Below are 19,465 nucleotides of genomic sequence, written 5' to 3'. Positions count from 1 at the left end.
TTATTTACCTGAGTATTGGTTCAACAGGTTGACCATTAAACCTGCAGTGTAAACAATGTTGTGAAGCAGGGGTCAGGCAAAATAAAGGCAAAGTCAGAATTAACAAACCACAGCTCTGCTTTAATTTTCAGTTGAAGATTAAAGAGCTCTGGCCTGGAGCCTTCTGGGAAATGTTCCCTGACATGAGAGTCATCAACCTGAGTATAAATATACCATTCCTTCAAGGTCGAAATGAAAAACATCAGAGAGTTCTTCACTAGGCCTCAGAAATCCATGTGATCTGTCATGGAGGAGTAGAATGCTGGAACATAAGACACAGGCTCACACAGCCCAAAATTCATAATTCCTATTTTTCTTTAAGATTTTATTTATTTATTCATGAGAGACACACAAAGAGAGAGAGAGGCAGAGACACAGGCAGAGGGAGAAGCAGGCTCCATGCAGGGAGCCCGACGTGGGACTCGATCCTGGGACTCCAGGATCATGCCCTGAGCCGAAGGCAGGTGCACAACTGCTAAGCCACCCAGGCATCCCAAAATTCATAATTCCAAATGTGCCAGTAAGGATGGTCACAAATGGCCTTCTAAGTTTCTCAACAACCAGGGGAGTGTAGTGATCTATAGCATCAATCACCACTGGCTCGAAACTCTCATTCTTGAAGGAGCCCACAATGTCTTCCTAATCAATGACTACACTGAGTTGCATGTAGAGCTTCATGACCTTTAAAAGTTCTTTAAATGAGTTCCTGCAAAAGAAAGAAAAAAGAAGTGAGAAATGTTCAATATTCATAAATAGTGTTAATCTTGGAACACACAAAAGAATCCTGCCACCAGAAGTGACTAATCTAGAAAGCACTTTTGGCAATAATCCCTTCTATTGTTCTCTCCTAAGAATTTTCTGCTCTAGCTGTTGGTCTTTTCATGATCTCCAAATCTACCTTGTTTTTTCTTTGCTATAATTCTTCCTAATGCTTCGAATATTCCTCTTCCTTCCTTCCCCTCATGGAACTCCTACCCGCTTTTCAATGCTCTTCCTGCCCTGAGATGTTACCAGCTATAGCTGAAGCCTATGACCTCTCTCCATTGGCTGAATGCTGAAGTTCATCCATGATGCTCTATATGATCTTCAATTATATGTAAACTTTGCTCTCGAATGTACATGTGTGTAGGACTTATTTTCCCGGGGCTGTAAGCATCTCGATGACAGGGTCCTATGAACATAAGTGAAAAAACAGCATTTTCCGTTGGAGAAACCACTGTAGAAGCTGTGTGCCAGTGACAGCTGCTAGTTTTTTGCTTTCAACTACTGGGCAGATAGAGGCCTTCACACTCCACTGGCAAAAAAATCCTTCAAAAACGGTCACTATTATTTAAGCTCCCCGCTTAAGGGCCAGTGAATAAGGACTTTGCACTTTTCTCTATCTCTCAGGGCCTCTTCTGTGATACAAAGTCTAAAAAGCCTTACTGAAGATTAATATCCATGTAAGCTTTTACTTGAGTGTTTACTTTGTTTTATGGGGTATTCATTTACTTTTCTAATAATGTTTAAATCTTTGCTATGGTGATTCTAAACTGAGGATCCACAAAATAGGCTGAAAATTAGATTCTAATTAGGATTCAGGCAGTTGACTTATAAACCAAAGATCAGCAATCAGGTACTTGATCTACTTTTGCTAAAGTGAAGGCACAACACTTAAAGAGAACCCTTAGGTAAGAGCACTGCCCTATGCCCTCTGGCAAGCGGTGAAGGGGGAGATAGAAACATGGCTCCAGGAGGAAGGTCTCTACCCTGACTTTTTGCTATAATTCCTAAGGAGGTTTATAAATACATCTATGCCTGGGCTTCACCATTAATAATTTACATAAGACTTTCTGAAAGTGGGGCCCCAAGCATAAGTATTTGCTTAAAGCTCCTCAGGTGATTCTAATATGCAGCCAGGGTTGAGAAGTGCCATCCTGAGAGAAAGAGAAGGCAAATATGCATTTATCCTAACATAAGGACACAGGGTATACCACTATTCATGTATATTTAAATGGTTCGACTATGTTCTAAAGATTTATTTATTTGAGAGAGGGAGAGAGAGTGGTGGGGGGTGGGGTGGAGAGGGGCAGACAGGATGGAAAAGGGCCAGAGAATCTCAAGCAGACTCTGCACTGGGTGCTGAACCTGACGTGGAGCTCCATCTCACAACCCTAAGATCATGACCTGAGCTGAAACCAAGAGTCGGACCCTTAACCAACTGAGCTACCCAGGTGCCACTGGTTCAACTCTTTTTATAATTGGTTCAGGAGAAAGAAGATGGAATGAACTAATTTGGGGACAAAAGTTGTAAGAAGTTCTGTTTCCATGAAGAAAATTCTTTCTATGAGAATAATTACTGATAATCACTGGGGACAAGAGAGAGGAAGTTGTTTTGTCATTTCAGTGGCATGATCAGTAGGACAGCCTTCTTCCAAAAGGACACAAGGTTATGAGGAGAAAATAAATGGGACTAAATGGACAGTCAGTGTAGTAAGTTTGATGAGGTTGTTCTGATTGGATCAGGGACAGGAGGAGGAAAGCAGATAACTACTTTAAGCAGGAGAGAGAACAGGGCAGCCCAGGTGGCTCAGTGGTTTAGTGCTGCCTTCAGCCCAGGGCATGATCTTGGAGACCCAGGATCGAGTCCCACGTTGGGCTCCCTGCAGGGAGCCTGCTTCTCCCTCTGCCTGTGTCTTTGCCTCTGTGTGTGTGTCTCTCATGAGTAAATAAATAAAATCTTTAAAAAAAAATTTAAGCAGGAGAAAGAACAGTCCAAGGAGGCTTCTTGAATTCAATGATCACATCAGGATAATTTTCCTAATTATATCTGGGATAATATCAAAGGTTTCAATAACTGTAAAAGGCTAGTCAAGGAAGATGTAATTTATAATTCAACCTAGTATTTTTAGAAGTCTTGATCTTTCTGTAATAAAGGTTTATCTTCTGCCTACTATGTGTTATACACTATGGTAGGTTTTGTGGGCCTAGTAATGTGCAAAGAAAACATGATCTTTGCCCTCATGGCGCTTACACTTTGATAGGGAAAACAGATATTGAGCAAGTCATTACAAATAAAAAAAGTACCAGTGTGTTCACTGTTTCAAAAGAAAAAGCTAGGCATTATGAAAGTGTTGAAACAGCTTAGTTAGCATAGCAGTTAGTACAGTGATTCTCTCTGTGCACTACTATCAATTTCAAATACATCAGTGGAGATACATTTTTAAAATTAAGTATTTTGGGGGGGCAGCCCCCGTGGCTCAGCGGTTTAGCACTGCCTTCTGCCCACGGCGTGACCCTGGAGACCTGGGGTCGAGTCCCAAGCTGGGCTCCCTGTATGGAGCCTGCTTCTCCCTCTACCTGTGTCTCTGCCTCTCTCTCTTTCTCTCTCTCTCTGGTAAATAAATAAATAAATACATAAAATTAAGTATTTTTTAAATGTTTTTTTAAATTTTTATTTATTTATGATAGGCACACAGTGAGAGAGAGAGAAGCAGAGACACAGGCAGAGGGAGAAGCAGGCTCCATGCACCAGGAGCCCGACGTGGGACTCGATCCCGGGTCTCCAGGATCGCACCCTGGGCCAAAGGCAGGCGCTAAACCTCTGCGCCACCCAGGGATCCCCTATTTTTTTAAATGTTTAAAGGGGGAACCTGGCTGGTTCAGGCAATAGCTGACTCAGGCGATAGCACATGTGACTCTTGATCTCAGTGTCCTGAGTTCAAGTTTTAAAAAAAAAAGAAAGAAAAAGAAAAAGAAAGAAAATTAAGGTAACACATGGAATAGTCTTGAAAAATTCAAGACAGCAGCTATAAACTTTTAGAAATTAACACTTGGAAATATAAACATTAACTTCCAATGAGAGAGAAAAAACTGGCAGAAACAGTGCTAAGCTCTATAGGTCACACTCTAAAAGTGTATGTTCCCTGATTCATCTAGTTGGAGGATGGGAGAACAAAGGGAAGACATGGGGATTTTTTGTTTGTTTTCCAATAGCTTTCGTTCTCTGCTATCTCAACTCCTACATTGCCTGGCACATATTAAGTACCCAATAAGTCTTTCTAATGAAAAAAAAATACAGCACAAAAGTAAGTGCTAAGTCAGGGGTATAGAGAAGTTTAGAGAAGAAATGAGATAAATAAAACACATTTTATGTAGGAGGCAGTATTTAAGAAATGCCTGGACTGGGCAGCCCCGGTGGTGCAGAGGTTTAGCGCCACCTGCAGCCCAGGGCATGATCCTGGAGACCCGGGATGGAGTTTGGCATTGGGGCTCCCTGCATGGAGCCTGCTTCTCCCTCTGCCTGTGTCTCTGCCTGTCTCTCTGAATGAATAAATAAATAAATCTTAAAAAGAAAGAAAGAAAGAAAGAAAGAAAGAAAGAAAGAAAGAAAGAAAGAAAGAAAGAAAGAAATGCCTTGACTGGTGAGTAGCTTCATTTTCAGAAATGAGGGAGCAGCAAGGACATTCTACTTAACACAGACACTATGATTTTCCTCTCTATGATTTCATAGTTAAGATGAGTACCTTCTTGTTATTTTGAGTTTCCGATGAGTGGAATTTCCAAGAGTCAGCCTCATGACTTACCGTCTGCCAGGCTGAAAGCAAGTGAGTTATGCAATGAGTGGATCTTAATGGCCAGGTTCAAGTTTTGCAAAAAATCAATCTTTGTAAGTGACCTCATCATCAAAAAACTTATGAAAAGAGAAAGAAGTGAAATTGAGTAACTGTGACTTTATCCAACAATGAAATGGTGAGCTTCCTTGTCCCTAAGCTGGAGAGATTGAAGGCAAGGAGAGAAGTAGGCGAGGTTCATAAGGTGAGATTCACCCCAATTTCTAAGGGTACTATTTACTCATTCAAGCTTGGAAGCTAAACAAACTGGGAATGTTTGCCAGAGTACCATATTCCCAAGACTGCCTGAATTGACTTGTTCAGAGATAATGGAAGAATTGTTTGATTTATTAGTTAATTCATTCACTCATTCAGATTTCCCAAATAATAATTGCTTTATTTTTGTGTAAAAAAAAAAAAGGGCAAACAGTTTATGACACTACCTTAGCCTTCACTTCCTGCTTGTGCAGAGCCTCAAGGGTGATCAAAAGTGAGCACTTAGGGCCTTCTCAGGTCTTTCCTCAACATGTGCACAGTCCTGAATGTGCACATGGCCTTCTAGATTCCCAGGAATAGGTCAGAGCTTCTCAAATCCAAGAATCATCTTCTCAATTAGTTATACCACAATATATTGAGTTATATAAGCATTCAAACATTCCAAGTTCATATTCTTATAACTATGTAAAAATTGTTTATTTTTTAGCTAAATAGTATATTATTATCTGGTTTTCATTTGTGTAGTTTTCTCCCCCTTGGAGTTAATTTTGCCTGTTTAAAAAAATTGTTTAGGTTTTGTTTTGTTTTGTTTCTGTGTGTATTGCTCAGCCTTTCAATTTCCTCTAATTCAATTTCCAGTAATGTCAACCTATTGACTAATTTTTTTCCTAGGATATGTTCTTTCTGGATTCTTCCACTGATTCAGTCTGAACTAACTGCTCTCCACGCCAACTGCACAGCTGATGTCTTAGGGCAAATCTTAACACTCTCTTCTTTCACCAGTTCTATTGACTGACTCTCTGTCTTCCTCTTTCTTGGTTAGGCCACTGTTCTGCTGGGACTAAATGCTGCAGTAAATTCTTAAGAAGCAGTATATGAAAAGGAAAACCTTTGAGATGATTTTACTGTCAAATCTTCTTGATTTTCTGTGAACACTGTTGTAATGTCAACGCTAAAAGGATTGATGCCATTCTGAGTCTTATTCACCACTGAAGTGTAGTAAAACATTTAGGTTGCTTTTTATTAATCACTACTACTCTGAAATTTCACTATGATTGGTCTCAGTGTAGATCATTTTTTTATTCTTTGTCTTGAGTGCTGGATGGGAACCTTTCATTGTGGAGTTTCATGTATTTTAGTTCTGAAATTTCTTCTTGTATTAGCTCTTTGATAAGTTTCTGCAGTTTTACTGTTTTCTTTTTCTAGAATCATTAGTAATCAGAAAAATCATCTTTATCCAGTCTTCACAAATGATACTTAAGATTTAATATAAACAAAGTAGCGTTTTATCAAATCGATCTGGAAATGTTTATGAAGGGTTCCTGTGAATGGGCTGAAGATAGAGGTGAGAGGATATGAGATGGAGGAGTGCAGAGGATGATGAACAGAGCCAAACAATGTTTCCAATTTTCTTACGCTATAGTTATGGTTTAAGCTGGACCTTGAAGTAGACACACATACCACACATATCTTTTTTCATAATAATAATTCAGTAGACTCAAATGAAATTTTGCTGAACATTTAACACACCAAGGCACTCATAGCTTATCACTTATGGTAGAAGGGTCCAAACACTACCGTCCAGTATGGCAGCCATTAACTACATGTAGCTGTTGGGCACTTGAAATGTGGCTAGTGTGAACTGTAAAATACACACCAGATTTCAAAGATTTAGTATAAACGAACATGAAATATTTCATTAATAATGTTTATATTGTTTACATGTTGAAATTATATTTTGGATATATTGAGTTAAATAAAATATATTATTAAAATTAGCTTGACCTGTTTTTATTTTTCATGTGGCTCCTGGAATATAATTACATCATGGGGCTTGCATTTGTGGCTCCTGTTATATTTCTGTTGGACAGAACCAGTCCACAGAATAGAAAGATATGATACGTGATGTGAACAAAAGTCCATTCTGTTGGAGTGATATCACATTATGCCCATGGTCTTAAAGAATCTGAGATACCCGGTCCATCATTAGATAATGACTTCCCCCTCAAAACAAGGTTTCGTTTTTGTGAGGTCCACGAAGAGAAAAACCAGGGTGGGAAGGTGGGGATATAGAGAAGCTTCAGGATAAGCCTTCATTGGATGATGAGCAGAAGGAAAGCTTCATCCATCTCTTCATTTCCTATATGGGCAACCCTGCCTTGGACCCTCAGAGTCTTCACGCTGACTCTCTGAACCCTCACCTAGAGCAACTTTTCTCTATGGTTTCCCTGTCCTGTGACCCAGAGCCTCTATCCATGTCAATGTGATAAGCTCTTGAGGACTTACTTAGAGTTGAAAGCGTTCCTCTTTCTTGGAAATAAACTACATTTTAGTAAAGGTCGTGTCCCTTTTTTTATATATATAAATTTATTTTTTATTGGTGTTCAATTTGTCAACATATAGAATAACACCCAGTGCTCATCCCGTCAAGTGCCCCCCTCAGTGCCCGTCACCCATTCACCCCCACCCCCCACCCACCTCCTTAATCAAGCTCTAAAAAATAACTGCACTTGGTGGTATACATATGGCTTCTTATAGTAGACAGCTGACCAGGAGTATCCTGGGAGCCTTCTCTTTGGCAATTTTTGCTACAGTGAAAACCACAAAGTGACTAGAAAATGAGTCCAGGAGACAGTCATGGGGTGGAGGGCTGATCTTTAACCTTAGAAACTTCCTTTAAAGTGTAAATGCTTTGTGTAGCCAAGCCCCAGCTTGGCTCCACTCAAAATTCAGACATCTTGGGTGTGAAAATCAAGGAAACCTTAAAAATGCAGTAGGGAAGGCCTGAAGGAAGAGGTCTCAGCAGGTACCACACAGTCCACACAGCCAGCAGGGGAAAGGAAGGTAAGAATTATTTCAACACAGGAAGGCACTTTTCACTTAGGAGTTGAATGGAACTAGAGGGTATTATGCTAAGCGAAATAAATTAATCAGAGAAAGACAATTAATCATATGATCTCACTCATAAGTGCACTTTAAGAAACAAAACAGAGGATCATAGGGGAAGGGAAGGAAGAAAGGAAACAAGATGAAATCAGAGAGGGAGCCAAACCCTAAGAGACTCTTAGTCATAGGAAACAAACTGAGGGCTGCTGGAGGGGAGGGTGGGTTGGGAGGATGTGGTAACTGGGTGATGGACATTAAGGAGGGCACTTCATGGAATAAGCACTGGGTGTATGTAACTGATGAATCATTAAACTCTACCTCTGAAACTAATAAAACACTATATATTAATTGATTCAATTTAAATAAATTTTTAAATGTCTGGAGAAAAAAAAAAAAGAAAAGGAAGGGAGATCCCTCCCTTCCCCAACAATAAGTCACTAACCATCACCTTTGACCAACAAGGAACCGCCCCAATCTCAAACTCTTGCTCTCCTAGAAATATGTCTTCAGAGTAACCTTCCCCACTTTCCTCCCAAGGTCTGGTAAGAGCTCACCTTCTCTTGGTGTCTTGGGATTCTCCGTCGGTTGCTTGGCCTGAATTGCAGTTCCCTTGCTCTCTCCGCCTAAACTCATTTTTTGCTGGAGTCAAATGGTTCTGCTCTGTCTTAAGTCAACCCGGGCTCCCAGGCCGGGCCTCAGGACCCCGCAGGCACCTGCCCCGCCCAGGTGCATCAAGCAGGAAGGAGAGACAGGTGGAGGGAGACTCAGGATGGTGGGGAGGTGGTGGGGGGGCAAGCTGCAGGCCTACGCGGCGTGCCTGCCCTCACTGGGTGGCAGCCAAGCATCAGGCCCGGTGTCTTCACCCCACCCCTGCTGGGCCCTTTGACACCTCTTGGGGCCCCGACCTCTCACCTGGGCCCTGCCTGGAAGTCCAGGGCTGCAGAGTCTCAACGAAAATCCTGCGAGGACAGGCCAGTCCCTGCAGCGGCCAAGGGAAACTCCAGGGCAGGGCTAGCCTGGAATGCCAAGTTGGGTCTGCTGTTCAGATTCCCTTGCCTTTTGCTGGACCTTTCTCTGGACTTTTGGGTGCCCGTTGCCTTCTCACTATCTCTGTCACACAGCCCTAGCCTCCGATTCTCCCCTCTTCCCCCAGGGAAGAGCCCCAGGGGGCGGAGCTTGGAACAGCCTGGCGTTCACAGCCTGGCACCTGCTATAATGCAGCAGCGCAGGTCGGGGCGGGGGGACGCCTGAGCAATCTCACCCATTCAACACCAATTTATTGGACCCTTAGCGTGGGTCAGAGCAGAGTGGTTCTGCAAACGAAACAAAAATCATTCCTCGTGGAACTCATGTTAGAGAGATGAGCATTAGCTCATCTAATATGTTAGCTCATCTATCATGTTAGGTGGTGCTAAGTGCTTAGGAGAAAAAAAATGAAGCAGGGGTGCCCCCCCCCCCCGCCCTGAGATGTGACTTCCTGATAAGGCTCTGAAAGAAAAGGATGAGCTTCACCACCAGGATGCTTGCTGTTTCTTAACAACTGAGTGTCTGTGGGGCAGCATTATGCTTGGCCTGGCCTTTCCTTTGCTTCCTTACTTTTTTTTCTTTCTTTCTTTCCTGCCTTCTTCTTTGGTGTTAAGGTACTATCATGTGTTTTTTGGCATTTTCAAATGCATTATTTGATTATAATCCTCACAACCACCCTCACAGGTAATGTTATAAACCATCCCACTCCCCACCCCTCTCTCTCTCTAACAAATGAGTCTGAGGTTCAGGTTTGTTGAGGGTCTCTGACTTTCTTTTTCTTTAAAGATTTTATTTACTTAATCATGAGAGACACAGAGAGAGAGGCAGAGACACAGGAGAGGGAGAAGCAGGCCCCCCGCAGGGAACCCCACAAGGGACTTGATCCCAGGACCCCGGGATGACGTCCTGAGCCAAAGGCAGATGCTCCACCACTGAGCCACCCAAGTGTCCCTGAGGGTCTCTGACTTAACCAGGGTTCAGGGATCCCAAACACCATATTAAAAAATGACACTTTTCAGTAAATTGTGTATTTTTGGATCTTCCATATACATGACCATCAAAATCAAGATGGATAAATGCTTGTTCTTTTCCCATCCTTAGGCCTTTCATTTCTCTTATGATTATGGAACATACAGTGTTAAATAGAAGTGATGATGGTAGGCATTCGTGGCTGGTTCTGGATCTCAAAGATAGCATTAAGTATGATTTCTTCCATAGTTTTATGTTCTTGTTTATAGATATATGTCTCTAGGTACATATATAGATATACATCCTTTATCGGAAAAAAGAATGCTATCTTTCTTTAAAAAAACAAGACTTTAAAAACACTAAAGAAATTATATCAAAATGTTTTCAACATCTATTTGAGATGATCATGTAGATTTTACTCTTTTCAACTATTAATGTAATTTATAGAAGTTGATTTTTCTTTTTAAAACCTTTTACTTTTTTTTTATTATTATTATTCATGATAGGCACACACAGTGAGAGAGAGAGAGAGAGAGGCAGAGACACAGGCAGAGGGAGAAGCAGGCTCCATGCACCGGGAGCCCGATGTGGGATTCGATCCCAGGTCTCCAGGATTGCGCCCTGGGCCAAAGGCAGGCACTAAACTGCTGCGCCACTCAGGGATCCCCTAAAACCTTTTACATTTTGAAATACAAACAGAAATTCAGAAAAGTGCAGGAGCACCTGGGTGACTCAGTCGGTTGAGCATGTGACTCTTGATTTCAGCTCAGGTCATGATCTCAGGATCCTGGGATCAAGCCCTAACTTGGTATCCCTATTCAGCGGGGAATCTGCTTAGGGGTTTTCTCTCTCTCTCTGTCTCCCTCTGTCCCTCCCTTTTCTTTTTTTTTTAAAGATTTTATTCATTTATTTATGAGAGACACAGAGAGAGAGAGAGAGAGAGAGGCAGAAACACAGGCAAAGGGAGAAGCAGGCTCCATGCAGGGAGCCCAATGTGGGACTCGATCCCAGGACTCCAGGATCACGCCCTGAGCCGAAGGCAGGTGCTCAACTGCTGAGCCACCCTGTCCCTGTCCCTCCCTTTGCTTGCACATGCTCTCTCTCCCAAAATAAGTAATCTTTTTAAAAAACCAAAAGAGCATAAAATATAAATATTTAGTTAATAAGTAGAAACATGCTTGGAAAAAGCACCCAAAGAAATGAAACGTTGCCCTTACTAACCCAGAGGTTCTCTGAGCGATGCCCCTGAATGTCCATCCCTACCGGAAGCACTACCATGACTTAAATGCTAAATTGCTTCATATGACTTTATAGTTTGCCCAACTATGTATGCATTTCTAAACAATAAAATTTGGGTTTTGGCTGTTTTTGTTCTTTTGCTGTTTTGAATTGGATCATTTTGCGGGGGGGGGGGGTCATTCCAACTTCCCTGTATTTGAAGCTAAATTCCATTTTTATTCTTTTAATAGTTACTAAAGAGATTACAGCACGCATCCTTCACAAAGTTTAGCTTAAGCAATATCTTTATTCCTCCTTTATGTTATCATGACCTTAGCATACTATAATGCAACTTCCTCCACACCCAATTTATGCGGTAAATTATGTAATTTAATGCTCTCCCTAAAGATTTTACCCTTACTACAAAATAAAATGCACATACAGGAAAGCACACGCAAAAGCATGTAGTTCTCAACAACCCATTACAAAGTGAACATCTAGAAAACCAGCCCCCGAGAAAGAGAAGACAGGCCACAGTGCTGAAACTTCTCTTGTGCTTTACTTTAATCACTGATCCCTTCCTCTCCTCCAAGGTAAGCAATAGCCTGACATGTATGGTAATTTCTTCCTTGATTATTTTTATGGTTTTACTACAAAGCATCAACGTTTGTACTAGGCAGTCTAGTTTTGCCAGTTTTTGGACTTTAAGTGTAACCACACTATATTATTTTTTCACATGTGGCTTCATTTGATACGCATTATGTGAGTTTCATCTATGCTGTTGCATAGCTGCAAATCATTAATTTTCATTTAGTTGTACATGTATATATCATCATGTTGAATAAGTAAAATTATTCTGTTTATTGAGCTGTTCATGGACTATGAAGAATGCTGCTATGAACGTTCTTGTATATGTCTTCTTACATACACACACATTTTTGCGTGATATATAGACTCATTGCCAAGCCCAAAGTCATCTATGTTCTCTGTTATCTTCTAGAAGGTTTATAGTTTTGCATTTATGAATCATTTTGAGTTATTTTTTGTGAAAGATGTAAAGTCAGCACTGTCTAGATTCCATTTTTTCCCCTTCTTTTTGGCCTGTGGCTATTCATTCGTCCCAGCCTCCTTTGTTGAAAAGACTATCCTTTCTCCATTGAATTGCCTTTGTTCCTTTGTCAAAGATCAATGGACTGTTTGTGGGCCTACTGGTGGACTTTCTATTCTGTTTCACTGTCTACTCTTTTGTCAGTCCTACAATGTTTGGATTACTACAGTTGTATAGTAAGTTTTGAAGCTGGGTAGTGTCAATTCTCTTTTTCTTGTTCTTCAAAATTGTGTTAGTCCAGGTCTTCAGCTTGCCATATAAACTTTGGAATTAGTTTGTCAATACCCACAAAATAACTTATTGGAATTTTGACTGGGATTGCATTGACTCTACAGATTAGGTAGGGAAAAACTGACATCTTGACAATGTTGCGTCTTTCTATGAACACAGATTCTCTCCATTTATTAGGTTATCTAATTTCTTTAATCAGTTTTGTACTTTTCCTCATATACATCTTCTCTCTACATATATTCTGTTAGATTTAGATCTAAGTATTTCACTTTTGGGGGTGCCTTTGTAAATGGTATTGTGTGTGTGTGTGTGTGTGTGTGTGTGTGTGTGTGTGTGTGTGTGTTTTTAAATTTAAATTCAATTTGCCGCCTTCCTTTTGGCCGGAACCGCCATCTTTCAGTAATTTGCCAAAATGAGCACAAAGGGAAAGCGGAGAGGTACCTGTTATATGTTCTCTAGGCCTTTTAGAAAACATGGAGTTGTTCCTTTGGCCACATACATGCGAATCTATAAGAAAGGTGATTATTGTGGACATCAAGGGAATGGGCACTGTTCAAAAAGGAATGCCCCACAAATGCTACCATGGCAAAACTGGAAGAGTCTACAATGTTACTTAGCATTCTGTTGGCATTGTTGTAAACAAACAGGTTAAGGTCAAGATTCTTGCCAAGAGAATTAATGTCCGCATTGAGCATATTAAACACTCAAAGAGCCAAGATAGCTTCCTGAAGCATGTGAAGGAAAATGATCAGAAAAAGAAGGAAACCAAAGAGAAAGGCACTTGGGTCCATCTGAAGTGCCAGCGTGCCCCACCCAGAGAAGCACACTTTGTGAGAACCAATGGAAAGGAGCCTGAACTGCTGGAACCCATTCCCTATGAATTCATGGCATGATAAATGTAAAGAAAACAAAAGACCTCAGGATTGAATGAATAAATAAATAAATAAATAAATAAATAAATAAATAAATAAATTTGATTTGTCAACATACAGTGTAACACCCAGTGCTCTTCATTTCACATCATGTGACCACTGTAGTGCCCATCACCCAGTCACCCCATCCCCCCACTCACTTCCCCTTCCACAATCCTTTGTTTCCTAGAGTTAGGAGACTCTCATGGTTTTTCTGCCTCTCTAATTTTTCCCCACTCAGTTTCCCCTCCTTCCCTTATAGTCCCTTTCACTATTTCTTATATTCCAAATGTGAGTGAAACCATATGATAAGTGTCTTTCTCCAATTGACTTATACACTTAATACCCTCTAGTTCCATCCACATTGATGTAAATGGTAGATATTCATCCTTTCTGATGGCTGAGTAATATTCCATTGTGTGTGTGTGTGTGTGTGTGTGTATACATATATATCATATCTTCTTTATCCACTTATCTAAGGACACATTGGCTAATTCCATAGTTTGGTTATTGTGGACATTGCTGCAATGAACATGGGGGTACAATGTCCATCGTTTTACTATATTTGTATCTTTGGGGTAAACACCCAGTAGTGCAATTGCTGGGTTGTAGGGTAGTTCTATTTTTAGCTTTTTCAGGAACCTCCACACTGTTTTCCAGAGTGGATGCACCAGCTTGCAAACCACCAACAGTGTAAGAGGGTTCCCCCCTTTCTCCACATCCTCACCAACATTTCTTATTTCCTGACTTGTTAATTTTAGCCATTCTCACCAATGTAAAAGTGGTATCTCATTGTGGTTTTGATTTGTATTTCCCTGCTGACAAGTGATGAGGTGCCATATTTTCATGTGCCTGTCGGCCATGTGTAGGTCTTCTTTGGAGAAATGTCTATTCATGTCTTCGGCCCATTTCTTGACTGGATTGTTTATTTTTGGGGTGTTGAGTTTGGTAAGTTCTTTATACATCTTGGATACTAGCCCTTTATCTGATGTCATTTGCAAATATCTTCTCCCATTCTGTAGGCTGCCCTTTAGTTTTGTTAACTTTTTCCTTTGCTGTGAAGCTTTTTATCTTGACGAAATCCCAGTAGTTCACTATTGGTTTTGTTTCCCTTCCCTTTAGAGACATTTCTTGCAAGAAGTTACCGTGGCTGAGGTCACAGAGGTTGCTGCCTGGGTTCTCCTCTAGGATTTCGATAGATCCCTGTCTCACATTTAGGTCTTTCATCCATTTTGAGTTTATCTTTGTGCATGGTGTAAGAATGGTCCAGTTTCATTCTTCTGCCTGTGGCTGTCCAATTTTCCCAACACCACTTATTGAAGAGCCTGTCTTTTTTCCAGTGGATAGTCTTTCCTGCTTTATCAGAGATGAGTTGACCATAGAGTTGAGGGTCCGTTTCTGGGTTCTCTCTTAGGTTCCATTGATCTATGTGTCTGTTTTTGTGCCAGTACCATGCTCTTGTTGATCACAGCTTTGTGCGACAGCTTGAAGTCTGGCATTGTGATGGCCCAGCTTTGGTTTTCTTTTTCAACATTCCTCTGGCTATTCAGGGTCTTTTCTGATTCCATACAAATCTTAGGATTATTGGTTCCAACTCTGTGAAGAAAGTCCATGGTATTTTGATAGGGATGTCACTGAATGTGTAAATTGCTCTGGGTAGCATACACATTTTCACAGTATTTATTCTTCTAATCTATGATCATGGAATGTTTTCCCACCTCTTTGTGTCTTTCTCAATTTCTTTCCCAAGTGTTCTGTAGTGATTAGAGTACAGATCCTTTACTTCTTTGGTTAATTTTTTCTAGGTATCTTATGGGTTTTGGTGCAATTATGAATGGGATCGATTCCTTACTTTCTCTTTCTTCTGTCTCATTATTAGTGTATAGAAATGCTACTGATGGGCAGCCCCGGTGGCACAGCAGTTTAGCGCTGCCTGCAGCCCAGGGGCATGATCCTGGAGACCCTGGATCGAGTCCCATGTCAGGCTCTCTGTATGGTGCCTGCTTCTCCCTCTGCCTGTGTCTCTGCCTCTCTCTCTCTCTCTCTCTCTCTCTCTCTCTCTCTCGGTCTCTATGAATAAATAAATAAAATCTTTAAAAAAAAAGAAATGCTACTGATTTCTGTGAATTGATTTTGTATCCTGCCACATTGCTGAATTGCTGTTTGAGTGCTAGGGATTTTGAGGTGGAGTCTTTTGGGTTCAACATATACAGTATCATGCCATCTGTGAAGAATGAGAGTTTTACTTCTTCTTTGCCAATTGGATGCCTTTTATTTCTTTTTGAGGCTGGGACTTCTATACTGTATCAAACAACAGTGGTGAGAATGGTCATCCTTGTAGTGTTCCTGACCTTATGGGGAAAACTGAGAGCTTTCCAAATTTCTTCTTGTGATTGGTTCAAATTTCAATGCATTATGGTCTGAAAATATGCACGGAATGACCCCAATCTTTGGTAGGAGATGAAACCCGATTTATGACACAGTATGAGATCTATTCTGGAGAATGTTCTATGTGCACTGGAGTAGAATATGTATGTATATGTATGTTTTAGGATGGAATGCTCCATATATTTCTGTGAAATCCATCTGGTCCAGTGTTTCGTTCAAAGTCCTTGTTTCCTTGTTGACCTTCTGCTTAGATGATCTGTCCATTGCTGTGAGTGGGGTATTGAAGTCCTCCTACTATTACTGTATTATTATCAATGTGATTCTTTACTTTTGTTATTAATTGGCTTATATAATTGCCTGCTCCCTTGTTAGGAGCATGAATATTTATATTTATTAAATATTCTGCTGGACTTGAAGATCATACCCTTTAAGTATGCTACAGTGTTCCTTTTCATCCCTTACTACTGTCTTTGGTTTAAAATCTAATTTGCCTGATATGAGGATCACTACCCTAGCTTTCTTTTGAGGTCCATTAGCATGATAAATGGTTCTCCACCCCCTCATTTTCAGTCCAGAGGTGTCTTTAAGGCCTCAAATGAGTCTCTTGTAGACAGTATATAGATGGGTCTTGCTTTTTTATCCAACCTGACACCCTGTGTCTTTCGACTGGAGTATTTAGTCCATTGACATTCAGAGTTACTATTGAAAGATATGAATTTAGTGCTACTAAATTACCTATAAAGTCCCTGTTTCTGTGGATTGTCTGTTTCTTTCTGTTCTATGTTACTCTTGGGCTCTCTTCTTGCTTTCAGAATCCTGTTTAATATTTCTTGCATGGCTGGTTTGGTGGTCATATATTCTTTTAGCTTCTATCTGTCCTGGAAGCTCTTTATCTCTCCTTCCATTCTGAATGACAGCCTTGCTGGATAAAGTATTCTTGGCTGCATGTTTTTCTCATTTGGTACCCTGAGTATACCATGCCAGCCCTTTCTGACCTGCCATGTCTCTGTGGATAGACCTGTTATTAATCTGATGTTTCTCTTCCACTTTATGTTAGGAATCTCTTGTCTTGAGCTGCTTTCAGGATTTTCTCTTTATCTCCAAAATTTGCAAGCTTCAGTATTATATGTCAGGGTGTTGATCAGTTGTTGTTTTATTTGGGGGTGGGGGGAAGGTGGAGAGGAAGTCCTATCTCTTGGATATAAATACTTGTTTCTTTCCCCAGATTAGGGAAGATTTTAGCTATGATTTGTTCAAACATACCTTCTGGTCCTCTCTGTCTCCATGCCCTCTGGAATCCCAATAATATGGATTTTTTTTTCAAACTATCACCCAGAGTCTCTCCTCTTGGGTTCTTAGTTGTTTTTCTCTTTTCCTCAGTTTCCTTTTTCCCCATCAAGTTGTCTTCCATGTCACTTATTTTCTCTTCTGCCTCATTTACCCTGGCTGTTAGAGCATCCAGTTTAGAGTACATTTTAGAAAATTTTTAATTTTGGCCTGATTAGATCTCATTTCTGCAGTGAGAGAATCTCTTGAGTGTTTTATGCTTTTTTCAAGTCCAGTTAGTAATTTTATCATTGTATTCCTGAATTCTATCTCTAACTTTTTACTTAAATCCATATCCATTAAATCTGTATTGCCTCTGGTTCTTTTTTTTTTTTTTGTGGTGAATTCTTCCTTTTAGTCATTTTGTCCAGGGCAGAATGGCTGTACAAGTGAGCAGAGTCAAAATATCACCCACAACCCAAGCAAAATACACACTAGATACTTCCATAGAGGTCCGGGACCAGAAAAAAAAAGAAAAAAGACAAAGAAAAAGAAAATGAAATTTAAAAAAAAGGGGGTGGGGGGAGTTGGGGGAAAGTTAGGGTTAGGAAAAAAAAGAAAAAGAAAATGAAATTTTAAAAAAGGGGGTGTTGGGGGAGGGAAATGGTGCATGAGAGAAAACAGAATCTCACAGGGTGGACCAAGATGGTGATCCACCTGGTTTTGAGTGTATTTTGGTCTGTATGTTGAAGGTATGAAATTCCAAATTTATATATATATATATTTTTTTCATATATATATATATATATATAGAAAAACTTCTATATTTACAAAAATAAAATATTGAATAAGTGGTAAGGAAGCCAAAAATGAAGAATATATCTATAACATGTGATTGTAAAATACGAAAGAAAAAACTTCAAAACAGAGTTAATAAAATGTTATAGTTAAGATGGGAAAAGAGAATGAATATTGGAAAATTTTAACCTGAAAGATAAATCATAAGAAAAAAAAAATCCTCGAGTGCTAAATGCTACTTTCTCTTAGTCCCGGATTCTTCAGTCCCTGTAGGTCAGTAACTTGCTGTTCGGGTTCTTGGGGCTGGTCTTCTGTGGGCCGGGCCTGCTGCCGGATTCTCGGGTGTCGGTGCCTGGGTGGAGCGGCTCTGCGCCTTGCCGGGTGGCTGGGCTCAGTAGGAGCAGTTTGCTGTGTGAGGTTTTTATTCCTGGAGGCTTTCTGTGCCTCTTTTGAGGGCAAAGGAAAAAAAAAAAGGCCCAGGGCAAAGGAAAAAAAAAAAAAGGCCCGCAGAGGTCTCCAGCCCTGGAGCCAAGAGATCCAGCAGGTGCCAAACTGCAGTCCCCTCTAGCGCCCACTCACTCCTCCTCCTCCTCCTCCTCCTCCTCCTCACCACGAGCAGGTGGGCGGACCCTGACCTGTGCAGCAGGACTCCCGTGGGGAGAGGTTTCACACTCCCTCTGCCTCTCCCAGGTGAAAGCAGAGCGTTGCAGGAACCCGGCAGGCAAAGGTCACCCGATCTGTCCTCGGTTCGGTTCGTGTTTTATGGCACAAGCGGGAGTCCTCCCCGGGCTCCCTGACCTAAACCTGTTTCCCTGATCCCATGCTTGGGAGCTCTGCCCCTCAGGCGCCCCTGATCTTTCTGTTCCTCCAGGAATATTGAGACCTCACATTGTCCCTCCTGTAATTCTGCGTTTCACCACTGAGCACCTTTCAGGCAGGGAAGACTTTCCCGGGAGCAGATTCCTAAAGGTCCTGATTTTGAGCCCCAGGGCTGTATCGCTTTCCTGCAGCCCGGCTACAAAGGCTCCCTCCCCCTGCGCTTTACCTTCCCATAGATCCCCCGTTTCTCTTCTCCACAATCCTCCTTGCAAGAAGTGGTCCCTTTTCTATTTGTAGAGTTCCAGCCATGCTTTCCTTACCTCTCCGGTTGTATTCATAGGTGTTCAGGATGGTTTGAAAGTTACCTTGCTAAACTTGGGGGAACCAGATGAATCGAGATCCCCTGTCCTTCCGCCGTGTTGCCATTGGTATGGTGTTTTTAATTTCGAATTTCACTTTTCCATTGGTTATATGGGGAAATGATTGACTTTTGTAATATTAATCTTGTATCTTGCAACCTTATCATAATTACTTATTCCAGGAGTTTTTTGGGCCAATTCTTTTAGGTTGTTTACATAGGCAATCATGTCATCTGCTAACAAAGACAGTTTTATTTCTTCCTTCCGAATCTGTGTACCTTTTATTTCCTTCTCTTAAACTGCATTAGCTAGGACTAATATAAACGGTATTGTTTTTAATTTCAAACTTCAATTGTTCTTTTTGGTATAAAGGAAAGCAATTCTCTGTTTACTTAGCCTGGCTATGATTTAATCAATTTTATTGATATTTTCAAGAATCTAGGCTTTGGTTTTATTGATTTTCTTTATTGTTTTCCAGCTTTAAATTTCATTGATTTCTAATTTTTATAACAATTATTTATTTATAAACACTGGATAAAGTAATGTAGAACCTAAAGTACATGTGTTTAATTATCTTAAAATAGAACAAAGAAAGCTTCAGGCTCCTTAGGGGTTTAATCTCAAAGATGTTATCAAATG

The 19,465-nt window shown here is 40.7% G+C and overlaps 1 pseudogene; it reads right to left on the bottom strand.

Moving 5' to 3' along the window:
* LOC112933543 (UDP-glucuronosyltransferase 3A1-like) lies at positions 1-18,776 on the bottom strand (annotated as a pseudogene).
* Positions 18,777-19,465: the final 689 nt, after the last annotated feature.

This window comes from Vulpes vulpes, chromosome 4, assembly GCF_048418805.1.
Source record: "Vulpes vulpes isolate BD-2025 chromosome 4, VulVul3, whole genome shotgun sequence".
NCBI lineage: Eukaryota > Metazoa > Chordata > Mammalia > Carnivora > Canidae > Vulpes > Vulpes vulpes.
Note: the sequence above shows the minus strand (reverse complement) of the source record. Positions and strands in the feature narration are given on the sequence as shown.